This window comes from Zingiber officinale, chromosome 1A (assembly GCF_018446385.1).
Source record: "Zingiber officinale cultivar Zhangliang chromosome 1A, Zo_v1.1, whole genome shotgun sequence".
Lineage (NCBI taxonomy): Eukaryota > Viridiplantae > Streptophyta > Magnoliopsida > Zingiberales > Zingiberaceae > Zingiber > Zingiber officinale.
In genome coordinates this window covers 32,029,841-32,048,014 of record NC_055987.1, presented here as the reverse complement: position 1 = coordinate 32,048,014, position 18,174 = coordinate 32,029,841, and positions in this window count along the sequence as shown.

The window sequence follows — 18,174 nt, the reverse complement described above, 5'->3', positions numbered from 1 at the left end:
AGACTCCTTAAGTCGAGCAAATCGGTCCTCGATCGATAGCGAAGCCGAAGGCTAGGCCGAGGTCGAGGGCTGGGTCGGAAGAGGTCCAAAGAACTCCTCAGCCATAAATGATGGCATCTCCTCTCCCTCGACTAGAATGATAGGTGGAAAATCATCCTCGGCCTCGCCTAGAGCGTTTGGCTGCTGTCCCACTCTCATGTTGGTTGCTACTCGGAATATCATACCGGTTCCCCTGTACAAAAATTTTGTACAAGTCTTGAACCTTTCTTAACAACCTATTGTGTTCTTTAGAAATTAAATTTGGAATCACAAACAGAACTTAACATTATTGATTCCAAATTCAACTTATCTGTTCTTAGTGGTTTAGACTTGGATCGCAAACGATGCTTAACATTATCGATCCAAATACACCCATGTTACAAATTCAATTAAATATTAATTTCAGAGATCGGCTTCTAGGTTAAACATGGTGAGGCACTAGGCCTTCTTGGGTATGGGAGCATCCACCACTTCCTAGACAAAGCCTTTCAACAAAATTCAATATTTAATTTCCTTATAGTAACCCTAAGTTTAGGATCAACGACCAGAGTAAAGACTTCAGGTGGAGTAACTGAAGCATTTTCAATAAAGATAGAGTTACATCAAGGATTAGCCCTAAGTCCCTATCTTTTTACACTAATTATGGACGAACTCATTGCGCATATTCAAGACACAGTACCGTGGTGCATGTTGTTTGCAGATGATATTATTTTGGTAGATGAGACACGTGAAGGAGTAAATGCTAAGCTAGAATCTTGGAGGGAAACACTAGAAGGGAAAGGTTTTAAGCTTAGTAAATTAAAGACAGAATATATAGAATTTAAGTTTAGTAATATTAGAAGTAATGAAACAATTGTTAAGATAGGAGAGGAAGAGTTGTCCGGAACTGAGAGATTTAAATATTTAGGATCATTTTTACAAAATGATGGAGGGATTGAGAGAGATGTCTTACATAGAATACAAGCAGGATGGGTGAAATGGAGGAGAGCGTCGGGTGTTTTATGTGACCGTAAAGTACCTCTTAAACTTAAAGGTAAGTTCTATAAAACCGCAGTTAGACCTGCTATGTTATATGGAGCTGAATGTTGGGCTATGACTCGAGCACATAAGCAGAAGATGAGAGTTGCAGAGATGAGGATGTTAAGGTGGATGTGTGGACATACGAAGATGAATAAAATAAGAAATGAGAGCATTAGAGAGAAAGTCGGAGTTGCATCTATTGAGGACAAACTCCGAGAGACACGTTTAAGATGGTACGGACATGTACTTAGACGACCAATAAATGCTCCAGTTAGGCAATGTGAAACTATGATAAACATGCATATCAAATGATGAAGAGGAAGACCAAAAAAGACTTGGTTAGCAACAATAAAACAAGATAAAATTTATTTAAATATAGATGATGATATAATAGGAGATAGAGCTCAATGGCGTAAAAGGATTCATACAGCCAACCTCACCTAGTGGGAAAAGGCTTGGTTGTTGTTGTTGTTGTTGTTGTTGTTGTATAGTTACCCTAGGTTTAACCAAAAAGAATAATCGAATCACAAGTTTGAAAAACAAAAGAAACACAAAATCGAAAACATAAATTCGATTACCTAGATTCATTAGCCTCTAGTGTTTGGTATTTCAAGATCTAAATAAAAGGATGAACTAGTTATGATGCGGAAACTAATAACTAGTTATACCTTTTATAGCTTATAGACCTCACGATCTTCTGTCGTATTCCTCTTCTTATCTCGGGCGTTGTGTGGGTGACGATCTACCGAGACGAGAATCCACCCAAGTCTCCTTCTTCTCCTTGCAAGTTTTGGCCACCAAGAATCTCCTAGAGATGAAGGTCTTCGGCCACCAACCAAGCTCCAAGAGATGTAAAGAAACAAAGCCTCCTTTCTCTACTTTTTCTCCAAGGAAAATTCGGCCACCAAGGGTCTCCTAGAGAGTTAATGTCGCCGGCCAAAGAAGAAGAAAAGGGGGAGAGGATGAGGGTCGACCACACCAAGGAAGACAGGAGAGGAAAAAATAGATGTATTGTTATGAGGTGAAGCACCTCTACCCTCTCTTTTATATTCCTTGGTCTTGGCAAATAAAGAAAGTTTAATAAATAAAATTTCCTTATATTCCTTGCCAATATTTAAGAAGGAAAATTTAAGTAAAAATTTCCTTTTCAACCCTTAATGGTCGGCCACCTCATTGTCCTCCATACAAGGAAAGTTTTAAACACAAAATTAAAACTTCCTAATTTGTTTCCAGAAATTTTTAAGATAAAAATTTCTCTTTAAAAATTCCCTTCATGGTTGGTTATAAAAGGAAACTTTTATAAATTAAAATCTCTCTATTAAAACATATGGATGATTATAAAAAGAAAAGTTTTCTCAAAATTAAAATCTTCCTTTTAACTACAAATAAGGAAAGATATCTTTCTCTTAATCTTTTGTAGAAAACTATAAAAGGAAAGATTTATAATTTTAAAACTCTCTTTTAAAATTATGAGGATGGTTGTAAAAAAAGAAAGTTTTATCAAAAATTAAAATCTTCCTTTTAACTACAAATAAGGAAAGATATCAAACATTTCTCTTAATCTTTTGTAGAAAGCTATAAAAGGAAAGATTTAAATTTTAAACTCTCTTTTAAAACCATGGCTTCCACATAAGGAAAGATTTTAAAAAATAAAATCCTCTTTTATTTTATTGTGGCCGGCCACCAACTTGGGCTCCAAGTTAGGGTCGGCCACCACTTAGTCCATCCAAGGATTAATCTTGGTCGGCCCTTGCTTGGGCTCCAAGCTTGGCTTGGCCGACCACCTTAGGATGGGTAAGAAGGTGGGTATGGGTGTGGGTATAACACTTTATAATTAAGAAGCTACGACAGGGACCGAGAGGAGGAATTGATTTTGGTGTCCCGATGAACTTGAGCTTCCCGTGTTCGTCCCGAACACCCAACTCGAGTTCATCAATAATATCTCATTCCACTAAAGAGTTATTATTGAACTACCGCACCAATCCCATATTACTATATGAGCTCCTTCTTATCATGAGTGTGTTAGTCTCCATATGTTTAAGATATAGAATGTCCACTAATTAAATGAGTTACTAACAACTCACTTAATTAATATCTAGCTCTAAGAGTAGTACCACTCAACTTCATCGTCATGTCGGACAAAGTCCACCTGCAGGGTTTACATGACAATCCTTATGAGCTCCTCTTGGGGACGTCATCAACCTAGATTACTAGGATACAGTTTCATTCTATAATCAACAACACACCATATAAATAATATCATTTCCTAACTTATCGGGCCTATTGATTTATCAAACTAAATCACACACTTTGATAAATTAAAGAAATGAATATTGAGTATATGTGCTTGTTATTATATCATGATTAAGAGCACACACTTCCATAATAACAAAAGTCTTATTCTTTTATACAGTCAGTATAAAAAGAACTTACATTAAATGGTCCTGCTCAATACGCTCAGGGTGTACTAGTGTAATTTTATAGTTAAGATAAACTAATACCAAATTACACTACGACTATTGCAATGGTTTGTTCCTTTCCATCTTAGTCGTGAGCTACTGTTTATAATTTATAAGGAATTGATAACATGATCTTCTGTATATGACACCACACACCATGTTATATATAATATAAATTAATTAAATAACTACACTTAGCATATAAATATAGACATTTGACCAATGTGATTCTTTATTTCAAAATAAATATTTACAAAAAGCTAGGTTTTTAGTATACACTTTAACATCTCAAGCTAAGGAGTTCTTTGATACTTAGCGCGAGGGCTTTGCTCGCTTATAACTTGGCCAAATGGATCAAGAGTCTGGAGGCATGAGAGCTTAGGTCAGTTATAACTTTGTCGAACGGCGTGAGAGTCTTTGACACTTAACGTGAGGGCTTTGCTCACTTATAACTCGGTCGAACAAAGCGAGAGTCTTTGACATATAGCACGATAGCTTTGCTCGCTTATAACTTGGTCAAACGGCTCAAGTGTCTGAAGTACTCGATAAATTTTCATTTAAAATTTTCTGCATTCATAGAACAAATATTTTTACAATTTACATAAATTCGATCGCAAACTTACTACCCGACCCGGTAGGACTGTAGATGGTTTGAGCTCCAAGGCCGGTCTAGATTCCTTCCATTCTCATCTTATAGATAATAAGATCTTAAGCTGAGCTTCTGAATCATTTTATACGGTCCACCCCATAGGGACTCCAGCTTGCTAACCTCATCGATCGACCAATTTGTCTTTTTTCCAAACTAAATCGTCGACCTGGAATAATCTCATAATCGCCCTCCGGTTGTAGTTCTGCTTCATCCTTTGTCGATACATCATTATCCAAATGACTACTTTATCTCTGATTTCATCTATCAAGTCTAATTCCATAAGACGTCGCTCGAGATTGTCTTCGTCATATAGTTCTCTGATCGTACTCTACGCCTATTTTGACCGGCACTACTGCTTCTCCTCCATACGTCAAGTGGAATGGAGTTATACCAGTGGCTTTTCAAAGGGTGGTGCGGTACGCCCATAGTACAGTTGAAAGTTTGTCGACCCAGCTTCTTCCTAGGTGATCTAGCCGAGTTCTGAGTCCTTTGAGGATTTCTCTATTAGTGACTTCCGCCTAGCCATTGTTCTAAGGGTAGGCTACTAAAGTGAAGGACTGTAGAATACCATAACCGATACACCACTCTTTAAGACTCTGACCTTGAAATTGTCTTCCGTTGTCAGAGACGAATTTGTGAGGAACGCCGAACCGACACACAATATTCTGTCATAAGAATTGTTGGGTTTTTCGGGCCGCGAAAACCGCTTTTCGCGTCGCAGAAACCTCGAATCACCCAAAGCCGTAGATCCGTGCAAGGAAAAACCGAATGAAATACAAGTACGAGTTTCAAAAACTTTAGATCTACTCCTAGATCTACATGTTAAGAATTTTACCCTTGAAGTGTGCCCTCGCAAATCCCGCTCGTCCAACGGTACGCCGGATCTCGAGAGTGTCAACGTAGACACTCCTCTAATGATATCCACACGAACAAGGAGTGTCTCTCACACTCAAATGATGGAGAATAGAGCCCCAAGTGTGCTAGCACTTTCTAGAGCTCTCGGATGGGATTGGAAAGGAAGAAAAGAAGAAGATACAAAAAGGAAATCTTATACACTCACTAGTAGTATCATCCTTTGTGCTCTTCACTTTCCTTTATTCTCTTGGAACACAACTCATACACCCTCTCCTCACCATGGAAGTCACGGCAACAGCAAGGAGAAGTAAGCATCCAAGGAAGAAGAAGCTAGAATGAATGCAAATCAATTGCATTCACCCATCATCAAGTGTGTGGCCGGCCACACAAATGTAACCCCCTCATTTAATGTGGCCGGCCACATTAAAAGGAATGGGTGTGTAACCTCCATGAGGTGGCACACTATTATGAGGTGGTGATGATGTGGCAAGGATGTGTCATGCCATGTAGGATGAGTCAACCTACATGATGTGGCAATGCATCAAGTCAAACTTGATGTTTCAACTTCCATTTGGTTAAGTCAAAATTGACCAATTTCTTCCTTGTTGAGTTAAATCCAACATTTGATTCAAGTCAATTTCAATTTAATGAATCTCAATTCATTAATATAAATTGACTAAATGAATCAAATTTAAATTAGACTCATTCAACAATTGAATCTAATTGAGTCTAACTCAATAAGTCTAATTTGAATCCAATCTTTGGTGCATCATATGAACCTAATCCAATTGGTTCATCATATGAACCTAATCTCCATCCACTTATTCTTTGTGTGTGACCCAATAGGTTCTTGTAACGTTGGCAATGTTTCTAAACTCCTTTAGAAATATAAGCAATGAGCGGCATCTAGCAATACATCATTGCTACCCAAGTTACAAGAATGTTGAGATCCAACATCACCTTGTGACTACTAATTGTGACTCCTCACAATATGTGACATTGTCCTTCTATCCTAGATATCTAGATTGATCAATATGAGGCATAGACCGTGTCATCCTAGATATCAAGATTGATCAATCTAAATCTTGAACTCCAAGTAGACTCACTCGATCAAATGAGCTCAACATCTAATGTTGACTCATTTGGGCATGACTATGCACTTAGTGGTCTCACTCTATCAAGAATACCGATGTCGCTCCCGTCATATGGGAGGGATAGATCCCATCTACATCACTCACATCCCTCTACATAATTCGTTATATACCCAGTAATCGCCTTTATAGTCCACCCAGTTACGGGTGACGTTTGACGAAACCAAAGTACATAACTCCTTATGTAGGGATCCATGGTGACTTTAGGTCTAAGGACTAATAGTCATACTAATAGTCACATGAGAAAGTATATGACACTCATATAACGATCCATGATACTTTCTCATGGCGGGTCATTCAGTATACATTCTCTAATGCATACCCATGTGTCAACTTGATATCTCTATATCCATGACTTGTGAGATCAAGTCATCGAGTTGACCTACATGCTAGTCTTATTGCATTAACATTGTCCCTGAATGTTAATACTCGACTAGGAATGATTTAGAGTAGTGTTCTCTATATCATCTCACTATCGGTTCAACTAACCGATTGATATAGGTGAGAACCATCTACTCAAGGACATTATTATACTTAGTTTATTTGACACCAATACAAGTAAGTATAATAACCAAAATCCAAATGTCTTTATTTATATAGAATATGATACAATAAGTCCAAAATACAATCATCAAATGATTGGCTCTAGGGCTCTAGCTAACAAGAATTTGATAACTGAGCAGATGGTTATCTTAGTGAGTGATTCTGTAGGCACAGCGGAGACCGGCAAGAGGGGGGTGAATTGTTGAAAACAAAAAATAAAAATACCTTCCTCAGATTTCAACTCAGAAATTAAATGCAGCAATAAAATAATAGCAACTAAATTCAAGGAAACAGAAAAAGAAATAGAAACAGAAGAGACTCAGGGATTTAACCTGGTTACAACCAAGGAGGTTGTTAATCCAGGACAGTAGAAAAAGCGCAGTAAAAAAAAATCTCCTTGTCTGAAGGCGGAGAAGCCTTTTACACTTTGGAAGCTCACTAGTTGCTTAGGAATTGCTTACAGATTGATTGCTTGAGTTGTTATTGAATTCCTAGCTCCAGGGGCTTTATATAGCTCCTGGAAAGTCTATCCCGAGGGTCCAAGGCGCCTCCAACAGGGTTTAAGGCGCCTCTAGCTCGGTCAGCGGATAAAGTTTTATCCACAGCGCAAACGGTCAAAACTGACCTGTTGAAGGCGCCTTCAAGCTGGAGGCGCCTCCAAGCCTGCTGGAGGCGCCTCCAAGCTGGCAGCTCCATTTTCAGCTTGGTTTCTTCAGCTTCCGACGCTCCGTTCTTTTGGGTGATTGCGGCCAACCTGAATAGGGCTCACCCGAACTCAATTCCCGGCCTTCTCCTCGAGCAGCCTTCCGTCCCGGCATAACATCCCTCGAACGCCGCGCACGCTCTTCACGCCCACCGGAGTACTCTTCCGCAGCTCTCTCGTCCTTCGGACGCACCAAGCCCGTCGGCTCCCTTCCCGTGCCGTCCTTCTCGCTAGCTGCGTCTTCCGCTCGATTTCCTGTGCTCCTAAGCTCCTGCACACTCAGACACAGGGATCAAACACAGCAGGACCTAACTGTTGGGATCGTTCGTACTCGGCTAGAGAGGGGGGGTGTGAATAGCCGCCCCAAATTCTCGCGTTCTTCCTACAGTTAGGGTTAGTCGCAGCGGAAATACAAGGAAGAAACTGAGGAGAAGAAAAACAAACCGATGTAACGAGGTTCGGAGATGAACTCCTACTCCTCGGCGTGTCCGTAAGGTGGACGAAGCCTACCAATCCGTCGGTGGATGAGTCCCCGGAGAACCGGCTAAATATGAGCTCCTTATGGGTGGAGAAACCTCGCCACAACTACTTCTTGCAACAGCAAGATAAGGAGTACAAATACAAGAGAAGCAAGAAGTAAATACACAGCAAATGTAAACAACCCTTGCCTTCTTGTCGACTGTTGAAGAAGCAACAGCTTCTCAGACGCCAACCACAGCAGCAGCTCAGTCAGAGTCCCAGCCGAAGGAAGAAGCTCACGCGAAGCTTGCGAAGAAGAGCTCAACAAAGCTCAAGCACCAGAACAGCAGCTCTGTAGCAGAAGAGAAGAGGAAGAAAACTATAGCACAGAAGATGCCCTCGTCTCCCTTATACATGCGAAGAAGAAACAGCGAAGAAACTAGCCGTTGCGTCGCAACGGCTAGAACCCTGATCGGTCTACGGACCGATCAGGCCTATCGATCGGTCCCCGACCGATCGGTTAGTGCACGAACCTTCATGCGTACTTTGATCGATGTGGACCGATCGACCGGATCGGTCCACGCCGATCCCAACTCTGCCGTGCTTCCGCGACATCGTCTCTCGATCGGTCCCCAGGCCGATCGGGACATCTGATCGATGCGTGGACCGATCGGCCTTCTTTCGCCTCTGTTGGCGATCGGTCACCGATCGATCAAGAATCAACAGAGTTTTCGATATCGATCGGTCACCGGACCGATCGTAGCAAACGTATCATGGATCGGTCTGGTGACCGATCCAGAGCTTGGTTTTTGCCCAAACCAAGTCCCAAGACTTCCAAACCAATATCCGGTCAACCTTGACCTATTGGTACTTCATCCCTAGCATCTGGTCACTCCCTTGACCTGCTAGAACTCCCTGCCAAGTGTCCGGTCAATCCCTTTGACCTACTTGGACTTTCCAACACCAGAAGTCCGATCATCCCTGATCCATCTGGATTTTCCCTTGCCCGGCTTTACTCACCAGGACTTTCCACCTGACTTCACTCACCAGGATTTCCACACTGCCTAACATCCCAGTTAGGACTTTCCCACTACCTGGCTTCACTCACCAGGACTTTCCAACTGCCTAACATCCCAGTTAGGACTTTCCCACTGCCTGGCTTCACTCACCAGGACTTTCCCCGTGCCAAGTCTCCATACTTGGACTTTTCCAGTGCCAAGTCTCCATACTTGGACTTTTCCAGTGCCAAGTCTCCATACTTGGACTTTTCGCGTGCCAAGCTCCCTGCTTGGACTTTTCCGTGCCAAGTCTCCATACTTGGACTTTTCCAGTGCCAAGCTCCCTACTTGGACTTTTCCCGAATCAGGTCAACCAGGTCAACCCTGACCTACGGTTGCACCAATAATCTCCCAAACATCTATTCTTGTCCCACATCAAGAATAGAACTCTCTCACGAGTGTCAAACATCAACATGCAACACAACTAGGTCAACCTTGACCTAAGGTTGCACCGACAATCTCCCCAAGTCAAACATCAAAATACAACTCGAGTCACGTCAAATCGAGTCGGGTCAACCAGGTCAACCTTGACCTAAGGTTGCACCAACACTAACCAACTTGGTTGATCACATCAAAACTACCACGGGGTCCAACAATCTCCCCCTTTTTGATGTGCCTCAACCCAAGTTCAAGTTAGGGTAACAAATAGACATAAATAGTAATTTTAAAGGAAAATTACTAAACTAGCATATTTAAGCATAATTTTGCAATAAATAAAATTGCAACACATGTTAAAAAAAAGGTAAAATTTTCATTTTTCTAATTCTCCTTACTCCTCCTAAACTTGTACCTTACTCTCCCCCTTTGATCACAGCAAAAATGGGGTCTTTAAGTAAGAAAAATAAAATTGAAGTTTTGAAAATTTTCTAAGTAAAAATAACTTTTTTTGAAACAATTGCGAAGTTAAATTGAATTTTTTAAAAAAATTCTAAGTCAAAAAAAAAATCCTAAAATTTTTTTAAGTTTTCCCAAAAAATAGTCTAAGTCAAATGAAGTTTTCTAGAAAAAAAAAAATTCTAACAAAAAAAATTAAGTTGGAATTTAAAAAAAAATTTCTAAGAAATTTTAACAAATATTTGATAAACTTTCAAAGCATTATTTAATTCTTGTTTAATACTTTTTCAGAAAGTTAATTAAACATTTTCTTTTAATATTTTAGCTTCCAGGTCGTGGCGAGGCACTAGGCCTTCTTGGTTATTGGAGCAACAACCACTTCCTTAGACAAAGCTTCCATAAAGAATTTCAATGTTTAATTTTCTCTCTTAAAGCTTTTTAATTAAAAAATTAATCTAGCACAGTTTTTGGAACCCAATAAAGGTTCCTTTCAACAGGAGTAGTAAAAAACTTAGGGGGTATATAATCCTTAGGAATTTTCCTAAGTTGACCCTGATGCTTCCTTATATACCAATTTAATTTTCCATAAATTTTAAGTTTTGATTTTGGAAAAACATTTATCTTTAAGCATGCATCAGTTTTTAATTTTTGAATTTCAAATTTTAAATTTTCATTTTCTGATTTCAAATTTTCATTTTATTTTTCTAATTTATCTAATTCTCTAGAAAGAGCTTTAATAAATCTAAACGATTGATTTGGGGTTAGATTGTGTACCTTACTTACTTGATGTGGTGACGCTTCCCCTTCACTGCTGCTTTCTTCTGACGTTCCTCTCCCTTTATCCATGCTCATGTCTGAGCTTGAGTCTTCTTCCGGCTGATGGTTCGCCATTAGCGCCAACCCTGAGAATTCTTCGATCTCTGACTCAGAGGATGAGGAATCTGACCAAGTAGCCTTCAGATTCTTGTGCTTGGAGGGTTCTGGTTTCTTGTATTTTGACTTTTCTTTTTCTTTCTCCTTTCTCTTTAGCTTTGGGCAGTCATCTTTGATGTGCCCCTCTTCGTTGCAGTTGTAGCAACGAACCGTCCTCTTCTTTCGATGATGCCTCTGCAATTTAAATTTATTAGTACTGAAAAACTTATTGAAGAGTCTTACCAGTAGTGCCGCTTCGGATTCGTCGACTGAGGCTTCGGAGTCTTTAAGGCAATGTTCTGACTTGTCTTCTCTGCTCCGTTGGGTTCTGAAACTCGAGACTCGTGAAGTTCGAAAGTGGAAAATAATTGTTCTAAAGTACTTACCTCGAGGTCCTTAGAGATGTAATACGCATCTACTAAGGAAGCCCACTCTGGAGTTCTAGGGAAGGCATTGAGCGCGTATCGGATAGAATCCCAGTTGGTTACCTCTTCTCCAAGGTTCGTTAGTTGCGTTATCAACTCCTTGATTCTCGCTTGGAGTTGCGCTACCTTCTCGCCTTGGTTCATCCGGAGGTTCATTAACTGGTTCCGGAGGATGTCGCGCTTCGCTAGCTTTGCTTCAGAAGTACCTTCGTGAAGCTCCAGGAATTTTTCCCAGAGATCTTTCGCGGAGTCGTAGCTTCCGATCCAATTTACCTCCTGCGGCGGTAGAACGCTGAGTAGATGGAACTCAGCCTTTCCGTTGGCGACGAAATCTGCTTGCTCCTTTTTCGTCCAGGTATTTTCCTCCTTATCTTTCGGAACTGCATAACCATATTTCATTATTAAAAAAATGTCAAATTCGGTTTTAAAAAATACCTTCATTTTGCACTTCCATGTGGCGAAATCTCCGTCGAACTTCGGGGGATGGATGTTCGCTCCGGCCATCGTCTTGATCGTAGTGCTTCAGTTGGCGGTTAGTCCTTTTGAGGCGATCATGCTCTGATACCAATTGTAGGCGCAGCGGAGACCGGCAAGAGGGGGGTGAATTGCTGAAAACAAAAAAATAAAAATACCCTCCTAAGATTTCAACTCAGAAATTAAATGCTACAATAAAATAATAGCAACTAAATTCAAGGAAACAGAAAAAGAAATAGAAACAGAAGAGACTCAGGGATTTAACCTGGTTACAACCAAGGAGGTTGTTAATCCAGGACAGTAGAAAAAGCGCAGTAAGAAAAAATCTCCTTCTCTGAAGGTGAAGAAGCCTTTTACACTTTGGAAGCTCACTAGTTGCTTAGGAATTGCTTACAGATTGATTGTCTGAGTTGTTATTGAATTCCTAGCTCCAGGGGCCTTTATATAGCTCCTGGAAAGTCTATCCAAAGGGTCCAAGGCGCCTCCATCAGGGTTTAAGGCGCCTCTAGCTCGGTCAGCGGATAAAGTTTTATCCGCATCGCAAACGGTCAAAACTAACCTGTTGAAGGCACCTTCAACAGGGTTGAAGGCGCCTCCAAGCCTGCTGGAGGCGTCTCCAAGCTGGCAGCTCCATTTTCAGCTTGGTTTCTTCAGCTTCCGACGCTCCGTTCTTTTGGGTGATTACGGCCAACCGGAATAGGGCTCACCCGAACCCAATTCCCGGCCTTCTCCTCGAGCAGCCTTCTGTCCCAGCTTAACATCCCTTGAACACCGCGCATGCTCTTCACGTCCACCGGTGTACTCTTCCGCAGCTCTCTCGTCCTTCGGATGCACCGAGCCCGTCGGCTCCCTTCCCGTGTCGTCCTTCTCGCTAGCTGCGTCTTCCGCTCAACTTCCTGTGCTCCTAAGCTCCTGCACACTCAGACACAGGGATCAAACACAGCAGGACCTAACCAACTTGGTTGATCACATCAAAACTACCACGGGGTCCAACAGATTCGACCTCCACCCATTTAGAAAAATAGTCCACAGCTACTAGCAGAAATTTTCTCTGACCGATCGCCATCGGGAAAGGTCCAACGATATCCATGCCCCACTGGTCGAATGGGCAAGCGACAATGGACGCCTTCAGCTTTTTGGTAGGTCGGTGTGGTATGTTCTAGTATTTTTGACAAAATAGCCAAGTTGTCATTGTCTAGGCGGCATATGCTTGTAAGATAAGCCAAAAATATCTAGCCAATAAGATTTTATGAGTTAGTGAACGACTACCCGGATGACTACCACAAGAGCCTTGGTATGCTTCATGCAAGATATATTAAACATCCTCCGGTTCAATGCATTTGAGCAATGGCTTTGAGAAAGCTCTCTTATACAAGTGATCTCCTATTAATGTGAATCATCCGACTTTCTTTTTAATCAACTGAGCTTGGTCCCTATCGATCGACACTGCATGATCAAAAGAATTCAACTAAAGGTGTCCTCCAATCACTTGGGGCTCCTCTCTCAGTTATTCTTTTAATATAAGCTACCAACATCATCTACTCGATTGGCTTATCCAATAGTGTAGGGCTTAAAAAACTTGCTAGCTTGACCAGGTCGTCCACATATTGATTGTCTGCCTGGGAGATCTTTTGTACTATCACCTCTTAGAATCCTGCCTTTGATTTTTCGAAAGCTTCGACATATAACTTTAATTTGGCATTATTTATTTCAAAAGTACCTAAAAGTTGTTGAGCTGCCAATTAGAAATCTGAGTGGATAAGAACCCTAGTGGCTCCCACATGTCAGGCTGCTTGCAGACCGACAATAGGAGCATCGTATTTTACTTCATTATTTGTAGTTCAGTAGTCCAGTCGAACGGACAGCTGCATCCTATCTTCTCATGGTGATATTAAGAATATTCCTACTCTGCTACCCTGCCGGATGAATGATCCATCCATATATATTTTCCAAGTTGTCTCTAGCTCAGCATTCTATATTTTAGTTATAAAATTAGTTAAGGCATGTGCCTTGATCGTCGATCTGGGCTGGTAACTATATCGAATTAGCTAAGTTCCGTAGTCCACTTGATTAGTCGCTCGAGCGCCTCTGGGTTTAGGAGGACTCTCCCTGGTGTACTGTTAGTCAAGATAATTATAGGATACGAGAAAATAAGAGTGAAACCTTCAAGATGTTAGGACCAGCTTGTACGCTAACTTCTCAAGACAGTTGTAGCGGCATTCGACACTTTTCAATAAGTGGATCAAAAGTACACCGACTGTTGTTCAACCCCGTTCTATCGCACCAACGTCGATCTGACCGCTCGCTCAGTGGATGACAAGTATATCCAGAGCGGCTCGCCAGTGATGGGCTTTGCCAGTACAGTTAAAGAAGTTAAATAATTCTTGAGTTCCTCCAACACTTTGTCGTATTTTGCGTCCCATTGTAACTTAGTAGCTCGGCGTAGAATTTTGAAGAATCGATGGCACCGATCAGACGACTTGGAGATGAATCTTGACAATGTTGTAATTCATTCGGTCAATCGCTGGGCTTCCTTTAAATTACGTGAAGAGGGTGTGTCCTGTAGTTCCTTTACTTTGCTTGGGTTAGCTTCAATCCCCCTCTCGGTTACAATATAACCGAGGAAGCGTTCGGTCCTTCCTCCGAATAGTCACTTGCTGGGTTGAGCTCGACTCCATATTTCCTCAGGGTTCGACAGGTCTCTTCTATATCTGTACACAAATTAGTTAATCGGAGAGATTTTATCAATATGTTATCAATGTATACCTCCATATTTCAGTCGATCTACTACTGAAACACCTTGTTCATCAATCTTTGGTAGGTGGCATCGGCGTTCTTCAACCCGAACGACATGACGTTGTAGCAGAATGTCCCGTCTGCCATGATGAATCTGACCTTTTCTTGATCTTCCTTGGTGAGTGAAACCTGATGGTAGCCCTGATATGCATCCATCATGCATATCAGCTCACAGCCTGCTGTAAAATCGACCATCTAGTCGATGCAAAGCAACGAGTAATAGTCCTTCGAACATGCCTTGTTTTGGTCTTTGAAGTCGATACAAACCCACCACTTGTTGCCCCACTTGGAGACCAGCACTACATTGGTGAGCCAACTCAGGAACTGTACTTCGCAGATATGCCTGGCCTCCGGTAGCTTTTCCACCTCTGCTCAAATAATTTGATTCTCTTTCGAGCTGAAATCCCTCTTCTTCTGCTTCACTGGCCTGGCATATGGTCGGACATATAGCTCGTGCTGCACTATCATTAGCGGGATACCCGGGAGCTCATGAGTTGCCCACGCAAACACATCATGGTTTTGCTATAGACAGACAACTAGCTCGACCTTCTTTTCCATGCTCAGATCAGCCGCGATAAAGGTTGTGGCATCCAGTCGATTGGGATGCACTCGAACTTCCTCTTTCTCTTCATAGATGAGCGTGGGAAGCTCCTCCAAAATTGCATTTACCTCCAGCCATTGAACCTTCTGAGCAGTCCGCGACTCAGTTTTCACCATTTCTATGTAGCACCAGCGAGCTGCTAGCTAGTCGCCCTTAACCTCGCCAACCAAGTTATCCACGGGAAACTTGATCTTTTAGCAAAACGTGGAGATGATCGCTTGGAACTCATTAAGTGTTGATCAGGCCAATATAACATTGTAAGCGGACGACGCATCCACTACAATGAAATTTGTCATCCTCGTCATTTTAAGTGGCTTTTCTCTAAGTGATATGGCCAACTAAGCCTGGTCGATTGGCAACACCTCATTGCCTGTGAAGCCATATAACGGAGTCGTTATGGGTTGAAGCTTGCTTTGATCAATCTGAAGTTGATCAAATGTCTTCTTGAATATAATGTTCACCGAGCTACCTCTATCTACAAAAGTACGATGAATATTATAGTTAGCAATTATTGCCTTGATGATCAAGGCATCATCATGAGGGATTTCTACTCCCTCCAAATCTTGAGGACTAAAGTTAATCTCTGGTCCCTCTGCTCTCTCTTTACTGCATCCAACAGTATGTATTTCCAATCGTCGGGCATGTGACTTTCGGGTCCAGTTGGAATCATAGTTGGTCGAGCCTCCTATGATCATGTCGATGTCACCCCGAGTGGCATTGTTGTGATTCTCTTCTTCCCGGGCTGACGGACATGACCCCGATAGATGCTCGTGCAGGCCTTTGATAATCTCTTCGCTGGGGCTGCGGTTGGCGTTGTTCAGTCTCTGGACTACCTTCCTCGTGTTGTTCGCCCGATCAGCGATGATGGTGGCGATCAGGAGATGGAGATTAACAGTGAAACATTAGAGGAGTCGATCGACATGACTTTGGTTTGAGATGGTAGCAATCTCTCGTGTTATGAGTTACCGAGCGATGATAAGAGCAGAATGTTAGGATCTTAGATGGCTAGAGGGGGGGTGAATAGCCTCTTAAAAACTTAAACACAAATTTCTACAAAGAAACTTGTTAGCACAGCGGAATTAGGAAACTAAAACAAGAAGGAAACAAGCACACTAACACACGGATATACGAGGTTCGGGGATAACTTGCCCCTACTCCTCGGCATGTCCGTAAGGTGGACGAGCCCTTGATCTTTGGTAGATCACACCCCGGATGACTCCGGCTAATGAAGCTCTCCTTCTCGGTGGAGAAACCTCTCCACAAAGTCTTGAACAGATTTAAAATGAAGCACACAAGACTTACAGATCACAGTGGCTCAATGGAAATCGAAGTAAGCTCACAGCCACGAAGATGATGAAGACAGAGTCCAAGAGCACAGCAAGCTCTCAACCAAAACACACACACCTTTTTTTCTTGCTTCTAGTTTTTTCTTGTTTCTTGTTGTTTTTTCTTGTTTCTTGTTGTTTTTTCTTTCCAGCATACACTGCTTCTTAAGTCTCTGCATTCGATCAGTCTGCACCGGATCGCTGCCAATCTGCACCGAATCCCTGCTGCAAGCTACGGCTTCGCCAATCGCTTCTCTTCCTCTTCTGATTCTCTGAGCTCACACCAATAGAACCACGGTCTTCACTGGTGCCTCTGAGCTCAAACCAATCACCAGGAGTTAAGCCAATCGCCGCCTGATCACTGTCAGAAACACAGCCAATTGCAACCTGTAGCTGTTGCTGCTTCAAATGTATTTGACGCAGAGAAAGCAGTGGAAAGATCTTTTGTCTCATTCCTTTGATGAGGCTTAATTTGAAACTAAGCACTGGTATGGTACCTGCAACCTGTATCTCCAAAAGACTCACAGCAGAAGGTTAAACAGATATGGGCAAAAAGAAGTGCGGATCAGAAAATATCAGAGAAAGCGCATGCATAATGATCTTAACTGTGGATCGGTCAGCAGACCGATCGCAGATCCTTGGACCGATCAGACAACAGCCTGATCGGTCTGAGGATGGTCTGATCGGTCGTGGCGACCGATCAGATTGGATGTGGATTGGTCCATAGACCGATCCACCACCCTTTTGCTTCTGCGGCATTTTCTCCTGATCGGTCTCCAGACTGATCCAGGTTTAGAGCTCCCAGCCCTAAATCCTACCTGGTCCTGAGACCAAGCTACCGAGCTACCGAGCTCCCGAGCTCCCGAGCTACCGAGCTACCGAGCTCTCCCCGACTTCGTCCGGAGACCGAGCTACCGAGCTCCCGAGCTCCCGAGCTCCCGAGCTCCCCGTGCCAAGTTTCCAACTTGGTCTTCCCCGTGCCAAGTCTCCATACTTGGACTTTTCCCATTCCAAGCTCCCTTCTTGGACTTTTCACCAGATGTCTGGTCAACCTTGACCCATCTGGATTTCCCTTGCCTGGCTTCACTCACCAGGACTTCCAAACTGCCTAGCTTCACTCACCAGGACTTCCACTTTCACCTAGCTTCACTCACTAGGATTTTCACCTGGCTTCACTCACCAGGATTTTCCCAAATCAGGTAGACTCACCTCGGGTCAACCAGGTCAAACTTGACCAAAGCTTGCACCCGCAATCTCCCAAGTTTGTATTCTGTCAAACATCAGAATACAACTTTTCTATTTTCTTCAAACATCAGAATAGAACTTTTCTATTCTCGTCAAACATCAGAATAGAACTTTTCTATTCTCGTCAAACATCAAAATACAACTTGAGTCAGGTCAACTCGAGTCAAGTCAACCAGGTCAACCTTGACCTAAGGTTGCACCAACACAGAAGAGTGGAGTCCATTGTCAGGGTTGTTAAGACCTTTGCGTTTGACTAGAGTGGGGGTGAATAGCTATTCTTTGATTTCTACCTACAAATTGGTAGCAAAAGCAAGAAAAATGGAAACGAAATAATAAAGTAATGAGAAGGCAATGCTAACTCCATGATTTACTTGGTCTCCACCTCCTTGAGGTGACTAATCTAAGGTGCGCGCACACACATACATAATCAAATTTCAATATGATCTTCTCCTTCTCGAATCAAGAACAAAGGTGGAAAAACCTTTACACGATGATCTCTTCCTCTTACAAGGTGAAAGATGAGCTTAGGAAGAAGAGATTGAGAGTATGAAAGCTTGGAGATCACTTGGAGAGCTTAAATAATGTTTTTGCATCAGATGATTATTTCTCTCCAAGCCTTAAGTCTT